The sequence below is a fragment of the Barbatula barbatula genome, assembly GCF_947034865.1.
Source record: "Barbatula barbatula genome assembly, chromosome: 25".
Taxonomy (NCBI): domain Eukaryota; kingdom Metazoa; phylum Chordata; class Actinopteri; order Cypriniformes; family Nemacheilidae; genus Barbatula; species Barbatula barbatula.
In genome coordinates, this window is record NC_136788.1 from 10,570,387 (window position 1) to 10,582,997 (window position 12,611).

The 12,611-nt window shown below is 36.0% G+C and overlaps 1 protein-coding gene across 1 annotated transcript in view; it reads left to right on the forward strand.

The window, feature by feature from the left end:
• LOC306890220 (carbohydrate sulfotransferase 8) overlaps positions 1 to 12,611 on the forward strand; it is a 47,675-nt gene that overhangs the window by 17,864 nt on the left and 17,200 nt on the right. The window lies entirely within an intron of this gene.

Genomic DNA, 12,611 nt, shown 5'->3' on the forward strand with positions numbered 1-12,611 from the left:
GGATCTCAGCTGGTTTAAGGACGAAGATTTAGAATCAGATCAAATAGAAACACAACGCAGTGCGAAAATGAATCACTGTAAATATTTATTTATAAATGAAGGGTAATTTGCTAATATTGGATGTTTGGTAACTTATTGTGGATTGATTTGTATTTTCAGCCAATAATTCAATGCACAAACATTTGCGGTTGGCACAGATCGTGCTAATGCTCTTTATAAGTGAAAAGTCATTTCACTTGGTTTTATGGGTTCTTGTGGATGAGTTGACACGCAACATGTTGTTGTCTGCCTAATTTGACTAGGTTCTGCCAAGCAACAGATACATTTGTGCTCAAAAATATGTACTTTTAAAAAGAATATGTTGAAAAGAACAGAGCAGCATTTTCTGCCATTTAAAGATTGACAAGACTTTTTCTGATGCACTCTCACGCATGATTATATGAGTTATAATTTCCTATTTTATAATTTCAGCATCAAGCAAAACCGTTACTGCAAAGTGATGCAAACCTCTTCAAATAGTGCCGTTTTTATAGCTGAAATCTCAAGATTTTACACTTTTACAGAATTAGCAAAATATTGCGACTCCAGAATCCAGCGAAATCACCAGAGAATTTATTTGGCAAGGTGATTTCTCGCCGGCTGCCTACGAAAGAACTAAAGCTGTGTTTGATTACTGCCATTTTTCGCTTAATCTGCGTTCTTTAAAACTCTCTTCGTCTTCCCCACTGAGCCATCAAAAGCAGCTAATATTGTCTGTTTCCGTCTCACGTCAGAGGACGGTTGTTAGCCGAGCGTGGAAGCTCATGAGAATTATATTACACTGAACGCAAGATACGCTGGGGAGATATTGCAACATTGTCTCTTGGAAATGTGGGTCACCGTAAAGTTCTTCCTAAAGAAAATCGCTTGTCAACCTCACTGTTGTTTGTTGGCGCAGCATTTAAGCTTTCTGTTTTCATTGGAACTGAACCCTTTTAGGTATAGCTTGGGTTTTGTGGGTTTGTCTCAAATGCAGTTTTTAATAGCAAAGAAGTTGAAAAAGGCATTTAACAGTCTTTTTCACACAATGTCAGTATTAAGATGTTGAAATTTGTCAGGCATTCATTTCATTATGCAATGCTTCAATAAAATATACCTGCCAACAGCTTTAAAGGTCAGAAATCGCAGATGAATGTGTAATGCATGTATGCTGACAGATTTCAGGAGCATTTCCTTTTTTTCACGCTGCTAAACAGGTTTCTGCTGGAGATGAGAGATATCCCGCTTTATCTTCTCGACACATCAAGTTGACAGTATTCAGCAGTGCCCTCAATAATTGAACATTTACACAAGCCCCAAGCTGAGACGCGAGCTCGACACAAACACTATATGTAGAACTTCAGAAACGCATTAAATTTTGGACGGCTTTGCTCCCAGAAAACAGTGGCAGAAGAGCGAGTCGTTGCATTACAATCTAATTATGGAATGACGGGAACTAAGATGATTCAATCAAACGCGTTACTATTGACTGGAGGCTTGTGTAAGCTCTCATCGGTAGGGAAGCTAAGTAACAGTTCGATAGTGCCCTGAAAAAGAAGTCCCATAGTCTATTCAGCTTCTTCTCCCCTGTGCTGATTGATCTGTCTCTTCATACTCTCTGATCCGACCCGCCCAGTCAATGACAGATGTCTTTGTGTACTCTGAATCATTGACACTGAAACTACACTTGTAAGAAAGGTACAGATCAAAGACATTTCAAACTGTTCAGGGGTTTTCTACTTTAAAATATGGTATATATATATATATATATATATATATATATACATATATATATATACACGTGTATACGTATATACGTATATATGTATATGTATGTGTGTATGTGTATGTATATGTATATCTGTATTTATATATATATATATATATATATATATATATATATATATGACAAATGCAGCAAAGTTATATATTATTTAAGCAGTTTATTTAAACTGTTGGAACAAATTATACTTGACTTTGTTTTCATTGGACTAACACGGTGGGTCCTGGAAGTTGAGTAGCCAGACAGATGTTGCCGGCCAAACAGATCAATGCTGGTAATTTAAGCCAGATTTTTACTTCTTTTTGTCTTTGCCAGGTGCCAAGTGACTAATAGTCCAGTGAAGTCAGAGCCACTGAGAGACTAGACAATGGAAGTTCAAAATGCTTGAGTGTCATGTGATTCATGAAGACTTTAAAGAGTCCCAGGAACTTAAACTGTAAAACAAACTGTATTCTTCCAATTTTTTATTTGACAGAATTTTGCTAGTTTTTAAATACGATAAAAGTCACATTACAAGAAAAACTTAAATTTTACGTGAAACAGCTGTTATTTTAAACCCCTGTACAGCTGTTTTTTTAGGGGATTTTTTACACTATAGGGTTATTCTTTAATTACTTTATTCTTTACGCATCTTACATCTTTAAACGTCTTTAAAGTATATCCCTGTTGTTCTGTTCTACTGCAGCTCCATGTGTTTCTAGTAACTTCTGGGAAATACGGAGAGGTTCCATGAACCGCCATTGATTTGGAAAAAAAACCATTCCATTGACGCCAGTCGAGTTGACACGACTCTCTCTCAAATCGACTTTGATGAAGCTAGTCAAAACCATGACATTGCAGAAAGGAGACACAAGCGCACCCAAACACAATATATCTTTCTCCGAAGGAGATGATTTCTGCGTGCACTCATTTAAAGTACGACTGCGAGTTCGGTTATGTTGCATATAGATCAGTGGCGTTCGTTGCCTCCTCTTCAAGGGAAGCTGGAAACACATTAGACTACGCTAGTATCTAGCAAACGCGTGCGTCTCTTTTATTTAAAACCCCTTTGACGCTTCTGCAGCAGGCACGTATTTTAACATGACGGGCTTAATACATGTTTTGCCGAGCTTCGCATAACTGCTTCCCTCGAAGGGGAGTCATGGATCGCCGCTGAATCGATCCATCTAGACAAAAGCATGACATGCTAGCATCATGTGCTACTAGTTGAACTTCATAAACTATGAAAACATATTACAAGCCAGTTACAGAAGGCACAGTAGTCTATTTATTGTTCTCATACATTTGCAGTAATGTTATATAAAGCATTTGGCAATAATAGTGTAGGTAAGAAAACTTTTTCGAATGTAGGCCAACATGAATTAAAGGAAAAAGAAGACAGGCCCGGGAGAAGGTATATATCAATGTTCATTGATACTGACTGTTTGTGCAGGATTTATCAAATAAGACTTCACTTTTGAAAATGTACAGCTGTGGATACCTTTATGGGACGCATTTGGCTAATCTGATAATTTGCTAAAATGTATTTTCTATTCTTGTGATATTTCCTCACATGACCCGGTTTTTAATTTTTTTTTCAATTAGGTCTTGGGATTCTCAATATTCACAGTGTTTGCAAAGCTAGTTTTTTTGCAAAGCACAGCTGGTACAATATAGCAACGTGCTTACATTACCAATTGAATTCCAGGGAATGCAAAGTGACAAAACATACAACTTGAATGTATTAAAAGAGGCTTTGAAGAAGTCAAGTAAATAGATGTAAATGAAATTCAGATGCACCATTTGTTCATATTGTATCGTGTATATACTGTACAGACGTTGTCCGTTAAGTAGAGTAGAAGTAAAAATCGTGCTGTGGTTTTGATTTTTTAATTTTTAAAGATTCCATTGACAAAGGACCTTACTCAGGTCAGTGATGGACACTCCATTATGAGGTGATTACTATAGAGTTACACCGAAGCCATTCCGAAGAGCCTGAGCTGCCAAAAAAGGATGTTATCGGTCACACGGTAATCAATTGTATTGCTTTCAGACAGCCTTTCGCAGTCAATGGGATTATAAAGAAGTACATTATTGCACGTACATTTCCGACCATTCCCTCCGCCTAATTTCATTGTCGTTGAGCTCACTTTGCACACCACTTAAACAAGATCGATGCTCATTTACAGCCCTGCTAGATTTACAAGGCAATTTGGAGCAATTATTCAAGTCCATTTTAAGCCCACCTCTGCAGCAACATTAACAAACTAGTCTTCCCATTAAGCATATCATTATTGTCAATATTTTGATGTGAGATTAACCTGTGCCCCAACAGTACATGCGGGCAAGATATTAGAAGTGAACGCTTGCTTAAATTGGTACCAAATATCTTTAAAGGCCCCTTTGAAAAAAGTCAGGTGATGATGAGGTACATATACTTAGTTTCATGTTTTTTAAAAAACTGTATTTAAAGGTACGGTACAAAAAAAAATTCTCTCATGATTTAGTCAGCACTTTCAAAATACACATCATTTCAGAGCAGCTTTACAGAAACTCATACAGTAGCGTTGTAAATGTCTAAGAGTCCCCGTTGAGCAGTTTAAATGGCAAACTTCATCGTAAGAATACATGGTTTGTTTTAGCCCCCATGTGAGCAACCCAAAGGCGACTGTGGCCAGGAACCAAAGACTTTGTCTAGATGTGTAAGATGTGTAACAAAGACTTGTGTTCGATTATACGTTACTTAAACCAGCAAAGGTTTAGGGGACAGTTTTCCTCTGGCTAGAAGTAATGTCAATATTGTTCAAAACCTTTATTTATTTTCTTCCTCAAAAGACACTTTTAATTTAATTTATAAACAATTGCAGAGTGTTTTACTCTACTTACAGTAAGTATCTGTATCTGTTTTTACTTTAGAAATTCTTTACTCCAACTACTTTTACTCAAGTACAAAGGTATTAAAGGTTAACATATCAAATGGCTACTGGATCAAAAAGTATGATGTATGCTTTATATTGTGGTAAAAGTAAAAAAGCAGTTCATCCCAATTTTCTGATTAATTATGTATATTTGAAAATGTACTTGAGAGTAAAAATACTGAAGTACTACACAGCTTTGGACAATTTTACGTAATGTTTTGTTTTATATAGCTTGTAATAAAGTTGACAACATTTAATTTTAATTGAATCTTCTATATGTAAATGAATGAAATCAAAAGTACATTTGGAATTGGGCTTAACCCTAAGAGTTTAAAAGAAGAAGAGTTTAAAGAAGAAACATTTAAACATTATATTTTTGATGCAGGTCACACGTTAGCAGCTTAACCGGTTGTATTAAACATATGTCATAACTAAAAAAATTGTTGAAAATAGCTGAAAGATATTCTTTTACAGCCCTGGTAAAGCTGTCTTCATGTCCTCTTGGGAAGTTCTCACAAGCTCAGAAGCTGTATTTATGATCTTCTGTTTTCCCCTTTCATATCCTCACAATGACAGGAAGACTTTAAGTTGCTAGTGCAACAAAACATATTGTACAAGATACACATTTAATCTGAAATAAATATTTTGATGCAAGCCTGCGTTCATACAAAAAAGCAGCTAAATAATTTATTAATAATAATAATAATATTTTCTGAATGCAAACAAAATTGTACAGTCAGCGGTTATACTATCTGCTCACAATAATCATTGCAAATTTGTTTACACTCGACACAACCTTAACTTTGAATGTCGGAATTCAAAGTTTTCCAGAAAACATTGTGATGTTTGTGTGTGCTTATTTATAAAAAAAAACACACAACAACATGACTTGAAGGCATCTGCTTCTGTGTTCTGGGGAAGACAAATAGTCATACACAGGGGTTTAATTGGGATTTGTTATATGCCGGAGCTCTGTGGGGGGTTTTGAGGGGTATTGAATCACCCATTATGAAGCTTAAAATTTTATTCATTGACAAACTGTAAAATATAAGTTTAAGGGAGCCCTTTGCTAAAACAATAAAATGCTGATCAAACTCATTCTAAATGCCAGCAGTTTACAAAGCTACATGTAATAAGAATATAATCTTTCTATTGGCCTGTACCCTTTTGTCAATATAAAATATCTTCATTTATTAATGTCCACAAAATTGTATGTATGACCTGTGTATTTTCTGTACTTTCTGTCAAAACTTCATACAACATTCACAATGATTGAGATGACCCATGAACTTGTGCATCATTGCTGCCGCACACACCATGAACAAACCGCTATAAATGCATGAATTGGATTAAAATGACATCATAGTCGATCCTTTCTTCCAAAACAGCTCGATATGACTTGAAACGTTAAAACAACATGGCGCACCCGATGCGAAGTGCCACAGCGCGTCATGTCTACTCACAAATAGGCGAGTGCGCAGCTGGGCGCTGCAGAAAGTAGATACAAGCGTCCGCAGACAAGCATTCCAAACAGAATATATCTCTCTCCGAAGGTCCCTTTGGGAATTGGGGGGACACCATACATTAACGTTGCATATAGATCCGTCTTTACGTGATAATCAGTGTAGAATGAATCAGATGATGTAAGAATTTTCATTTTTGAGCGAGCTGTGCCTTTACGGCAAGACAAAGCTGTGAGACATGTTATATGACATCATAGCATTTTTTTCCTTTCAGCATCTGATGTGTGAGGCTGAAGATTACATTCTTTCCCAAAGGTTTGAAAATCTGAGAGGTGATAGGTGTGCGAAAATCTCCACCGTCTGGGATCAACACGCAAACATGTCTTTGCATGGAAGGGTCTCGGCGGAGAATCCTGGTTTAATTAGAGTTCACACAGAGCGAACTATTCCACTCTTAGGTTTCTGAGGATCCTAGACGCCGAGAATATAAATGTATACGTGCATTAGGCACCTCTGGTGTTCTTTTATTTGCTTTGAAGCAAGTGTATCTCATATCTAGCCTTGGCTTACATCCTGTTCTCAGAATACTCATTACGTCGTGTGATTATGTCTTGATAAACCTCTTTAGGTGATTCCAAATCCAATTACATGTGAGTATTTTTAAATAATTCATGAGTTAATTCAGTTGAAGATAGGGGATGGTGAAAGATCCACGGTTAAAAAAAATGATCCGGTTAGGAAATGTTCCGACTCATGCATTTGTTAGATCACACAACAGGAGCTGTGTTTTGAACCTTAGAGGTGTCCCTAAATAGAAAGCTATCTTCTAAGGGAGCATCTACACAGTAAAAAAATCCAATTAAAAACTGAAATGTTTTTGGTAGCTGGGGCGCTAGAAATAAACCGTAAAGTTACAGTTTTTTCTGTGAAATTACCTGGTTTCCCCATTTTCTTGCAAATTTGTAATCTTTCACTGTAACTTTATGTTTTTTGTCTGTATTTTCAAGAGTAAACTGTATCAAACTAAATCCTGTAGAAATTTTTTAATTTTCCGGCAGACGGTGCTCCAAGTCTAAAAGTTTTCCCTGTAAAATTATATTTTTCCCGATTTTTCATGTAAATTTGCAGTCTTGTTCTGTAATTCTATGAAATGACCGTATTTTGAATAATACAATAAAATCGGTTAAACAAATACAGATTTCTTACTTTATATGTGGAAAACTGTTAAAAAATCATTGAAAAATTCAGTAAAATTATGTTTCTTTTCATTGTACAGTAGTGAATGAAACTTTAAATTTACATTTATTTATAATAATTTCTCTCACCTCATTCACTAGCCTGGAATACTCACCAAGTTCATTTTGGGATTGTCATCTCAGCATTGAATAAATGTGATGCTGCCTTAGAATGAGGCCAAAACAAGGAGGCAGCATAATAAAGATAAATCCCTTAAAATACCGCCTCCGTAGGCATCTTACTAGGTTTTGCAAGATGGGGGGTTTTATGGGCCGAACAGTCCAAGGCCAAACTTACAAACATCCACCTCTAAATAAAGCACGCTGCATTTCTGTCTCCCTATGGTTTTACAGGTGAAGCGAGTAAGGTAACGTGTCAACAGACTGTATTTATTCTTTAACAACATATTCAGTAATAAGTATAAAAGCAGCTCAGTGCAAGGATAAGTCAAAGTATAGCACTCCCACATACAACCACTGCATCTCACAAAGCCTTTAACCCCAAAACAGACAGCAGTGAATGCATGTAGAAAAGCAAGAATAGAGAAAGATCTGTTAATGGTTTCGTGAAGCGTTCTTTCAAACCCACTCAAAGCAGTGGGCACGGAGGTCGTCGCATTTGAAAAAAGAGTGTTGAACGCACACTAATGGGCAACATTGAGAATCATGTTTGTTAACTTTTTAGATCTGACACGTAGGGCGTGCAGTATTGTCTTTAACATGCAATTTCAGCTCTTGCTGATTTGTACTTTTTTAAATCGTGTCATTTTAACAGCATGACACTTGCAATAGTGTAATAGTAAGTGGTGGTAATATTCTTTTCATATAAATTAACGGAGGTGAATTACACGACATGCCGATATAGGTTTTGCTTGCTTTACTCTTCACGTTTGTTCATGCATAAACCATTGCACTTATTTAGATAGGTACCATGAGCATGCGGCAAACATTCAATTGTCCTTATTTATAGGAATCCTGATATTCGAACCCCTCCCGTGCCCCGTCAAGGGTGCTGCACTGGGTACGTTCAGCGGTTTGTGGCTGGGGTATTTATAGATGAAAGCTAACAGGGAAAGAATCTCGCTCTTTGTATCGGGCGGTCGTGGCATCAGAACACAAGGGTATTGCGTTTCTTTGTAAAGGGCAGTAATACTGTATCTGACTTGAGTCCCCCTGTTTTTTATAACCTGTGTCTGTAAAGGCAGAAGCTATTGATACAGTTACTGCTGTCTATACAGTAGGTATACAATGATAAGTACATGTACTAGCTTACTTGTGTGTACTATTTCAGTAATACTTGGGACAAAATTGACTTTATAAATGTGTTCTTTTGGACTATACTCTAAGTGTAGGTGTTATAAACACTAAGTACACAACAAGTTTACATCTGTTTTATGGGGTTTAACATAAAGTATATTTCTGAGAATTATGTAAAAAGTAGACTGATCATTTCTTATTTTCGTTTTGGTTTAGTTATTTTGGTTTAGTTTTAGTTTATACTTATAGCACACTTAAGTAAACTTTTTTGAAAGGAAGGTTTTCTTAGTATGCATGCTTTTCATGATAATATTGCCCAAAGTGCCTTGCGTAATGCCGTTGCTACACACTCAAAGGTTTATAAAAGTGTCCTTTTAAGAATGCTTTAACAGTTTAACAGCAGTAAACTTGAAGTACACAACTAATTTACAACTACTTTTTTTCAGACTGATCGCATATTTCCCTTTTACTCTTAGCGCACATGAATAAACATAAATTTTGTCTGCTCCCTTGTGTTCCCCTGCCAGTTTCCCTGTGTTTTCACCCTATGGACTTCATTCCCCATAATGCACTTCCCCCCCGTCAACCATCTTTGATTTCACCCGCAACTGATTCTCATTATCAGGACATTATATATGTTTGCCGACTGTCTTTGTGAGTTGTCATATCAAGTTTTTTCACTAGTTTAGACCATATGATCATTCCCTTGGATTTTACATGTTCTCTTGTGGATTATATTTACATTTGGATGTGGATGTTACCTATTTCTTCTCTTGTGATAATATGATCGTGATAATGATATTGACCATAATGCCTTACGTAACCGTGTTGCATACACACTCAAACGTTTATAAAAGTAAACTTTTAAATATACTTTAGGTGTAACAGTCATAAGATTAAAGTACACCACAACATTTGTCTAAGACGTACATAAAATGTAGACTGAAATGATACTTTAGTCATTTATTTTAAACAAACACAAAGGCACACTTTTTGTAAGGTTTTCATAGCATGCACACTTTTCGGATTATATTGCCCATAATGCATTGCTACTTACTTAAATGTCTATAAAAGAAACAGTAGTAGCCTAATCTTTGACTTTGCCATTTTTCCTGTATTTTCCCCATCGATCCTGAAGTACATACTTTTTGATACTTTCATCGCAAGTCATATCGTGGTCACAAATACTGTTATTAATGGTTGTCACATAGAGAGGCGCATCACACACCTAAGCCTCTAAGACTCTTGTGGCTATGTGATCACATTCAAGACAAATGTTTCCCATAGAAATTACAATGTCTGGTGGTGTAATTTCAGGCTTAGAGATTCTAAATGATGATTCGGCCTAAATTAACTCACGGCTATCCTCCAAGGTCAAGCGGGAATGTGCTGATGCTACACAAATGGCTTGTGGAGGAACCATTTATTCATGGTGGGAGAAGCTTGAGGGCTTGTTTATGAGAGACTAACTGCAATGTATGTAAATATAAAGGTGAGGTACACAATATTAGGGAACAAAACACCTGTGTTGCCAGCATCTCCTCTTGCTATAACTTTCCCACAAGCTTTAATAAACATAATAATCTCTATAAGGCTTTGATAAGACCCAACCCCCTGGCAACGCGTGGAAAGATAGGGTTGTCTAACATAAGCTGATTATGTGTTCATCTGAAACGCATTATCTACGCAACCAGCAATGACAAAACGCAATGGTTTTTTTCATGACAGTTCAACGGGCGTTTTGCAGGGTCAGAAAGATATCGTAATGGACAAGAGGGATTGACTCCAGTAAGCCACTCAGCTGTAAGAGTTTTAGTAAGATTCTCCTTATTTAGAAAAGGCACCATCTCTCAACGTATACTGTGTAGTTCTGGCAGAGTTCGGGGTATCTTATTGATACAGCCTTTTGATGAACTCTGAATTTTCTGTCTGATCTTCATCAGTCGGATGAACACAACGGAAGTTCAGTCAAACACGTGGATTCCGTTAAACGTACGTGTCAAGCGTTTTAAAGAGATTGTTCACACTGAACAAGTCTTTTATTATTTACTCAGCATTCCAAACCTGTATGACTTACGGTACTTTCTTATGCAGAACACAAAAGAAGATTTTTTGAAGAAAGTTGATAACCCAACATCTCCATTGACTTCCATTATGGACACAAAACTACTGCAACGTTTCTCAAAATCTATTTTTTGGTTTCACAAAGGCAAGAGTCGTATACAAGTTTTGAACAACATGGGGTGAATAAAGGATGACAGAATTTAAATTTTTATGTGAACTATCCCTTATACAAACATACATACAGAAATAACACTGAAGTTTAACAGTAAGCGCACAACCTTTAGTTTCACATGCCTGAGTGATCTTTGAAAATTCACCTCGTGTTGTATTACTTCTGAAATCCTGTCATATTGTCCCCTACCGTTAATTAATGTGTTGCATGCCGACTTGTTTAAGACACGCATCTAGAAATAAATGTCAGTTAAATGCCATATTTTAAATTACTGTGGATAAATGGATCCGACCGAAGAGTGTTGCAGTCGATGATTTTGCTAATTAAACTGAAGAAGAAAAAAGTATTTGCTGTCATTTCAATGACCACCATATACATGAATTTCCCCCCATACAATTATTATGTCTTTAACTCTCTAAAGATGGTAATCTTTCTTCAAAAAAGGAGAACTTTCAAAGACGTGACAGATGTTGATGATGTTGCCGGGTAACTGAAGAGTGCTAATTTAATTAGCTCATATCAACATCTCAGAACATGTCTCGCCGAATGTAAGCTTATTCTCAAAGCAGAGACCACAGAACAAAACGTGCCTTCGGATTCCTTGAAAAAGTTTTCAGAAGTCTCTAAATGGCAGTTTCCCCCATTTAAACTTGTAAAATAGCTCCAAATCATGATTTGTTAGATTTATGTCTGCTTTATTAGCACTATAAAGCAGTGGTCTGGATTGAACTCCATTGTTAGCGGAGCTCTAATCGTCGTTCAGAGGCAGCGGATAGACTCATAAATGTGATATATCTCAACCTTTTTAATCTACATCATGTATTACGCTGTCATTTTATAGATGTGGGTTACGGTTAAAGGATTCATAAAATGTTCAAAGATGAGTCCCTGCATCTCCTTAACCGAATTATATCATGCAAGTCGCTTTTCGTGATTTGACCAACTGAGTGATTTTTTTTATAGTAACATAGGCCTGAAAATGTAATTTTAGAGAGAATGTAGAAACATTCATATCACATAATTTTTCATTAATGTTAACCTTTTTTCTGGAAAAATTTGGTTTACACGTTACTTATAATCAGCATGTCCTTAATAAACATTAGAAGATGTCATGAGCATTTTCACATTTTCAATTACAATGCATTTGAGTTATTTTGGACACTAATTTACTGTAACCAACGCATTGTTTTTCGTGTATGTCCTTAACAAAAACACCATGGCCTAGTTTACAAAATGTAGGTCATAAGACGCTTACAAAAGACTGTATCTACGGCTCTAGGGTTATGACCATTAAGGTAATGCTTACAGTTGAAATATGAACAAATTCTTACCTTACAAAAAGTTAGCTTACAAACGAACTAGTATACTTAAGTCAAGTTCAAGTATATTTGTAACTATACTTTATGTAGTATACTTGTAAGTGTACTATTTCAACCTGGGACCAAATTGGTAGACTTTTTTTGTTTAAATCAAAATGTATACTTTTAAGTATAATATCTGTGTAACTGTAGTAAACAGAATTACTTTACTAAAACTATACTATAAGTGAACTTATAGGTGTACGAACAGTTTACTAGTTCAATATTAGTTATTTAAACGTACTAGTTTAAGTAATCCAACTTTACTGAACTTGAACTAGGCTAGTTTTTATACAAGGCTGCTTGTAAGGGTTCTTTAAGCGAACTTTACATTTTACTTATAGGTTACTATTTATATTATTAT